The sequence below is a fragment of the Anopheles coluzzii genome, chromosome 2, assembly GCF_943734685.1.
Source record: "Anopheles coluzzii chromosome 2, AcolN3, whole genome shotgun sequence".
Classification (NCBI taxonomy): domain Eukaryota; kingdom Metazoa; phylum Arthropoda; class Insecta; order Diptera; family Culicidae; genus Anopheles; species Anopheles coluzzii.
Window position 1 is genome coordinate 32,904,766 of NC_064670.1, and position 796 is coordinate 32,905,561.

Sequence of the window (796 nt, forward strand, 5' to 3'; positions counted from 1 at the left end):
CTTGCGTACAAAATGAGAGGCGGCTCTTCTTTCTCGTCCACCGCGATGAAGGGTGCAATAAAACTCTGTGTGTGTTGCGGTGTATGGCCATCGAAGGTGTGAGAGACCGCCCCTCCCCTGTCCTCCCAATGTATTCGGAATTCCAAACGGCCAGCAGCAGCTGATGGAATGCGCGCCATCCTCTCGATCGCGCTTCCCTATTTTATTCCACTTTAAAGCAAACACCTTCCCATCACATCCCCCCCCCCTCCCACCCATCCTAGGCCAACCGTTATGCTGCTGGCGGTTCGGTGGAAGAAGGTGAGGTTAGGAATTTAAACTATGCGCTTAAACGGGTTTGTATCTTCCATCCCATGGCCTAACACTTTTGGCGTACGCCGTTAGTGTACGCCAAAAACAATGAAAGGGGTTGCGGGAAAACAAAAAGGAAGGGACAAGAAAAGGGAAGCAATACAGAGAGAGAAACAGAGAGAGAGAGTAATCCTTTTGTATTTGGCTGTTGATGATGGTGTTGTGGCTGAAAAGGCCGCCGCCGCCGCCGCCGATGTTGATGGGTCCGTTTTCGGCGTGAACGGAACGTGTGAAGCAAAACCGGTTCTCGTGCTTTTTTATGGGCGCATTGATCATGTTGCCACGGATCATTTGCCCCACCATCGCTGTTGCCTTGGATGGAAGGATGAGGTGATGGTTGTCTGCCCCGGCGGTGGGGGGGAGAAGCAAAAACGCAGGTATGCGTTTTCGTCTCTTCTGCGGACGCCGCGGGAGTAGCGGAATGAACCGTATCACACGAACCCCC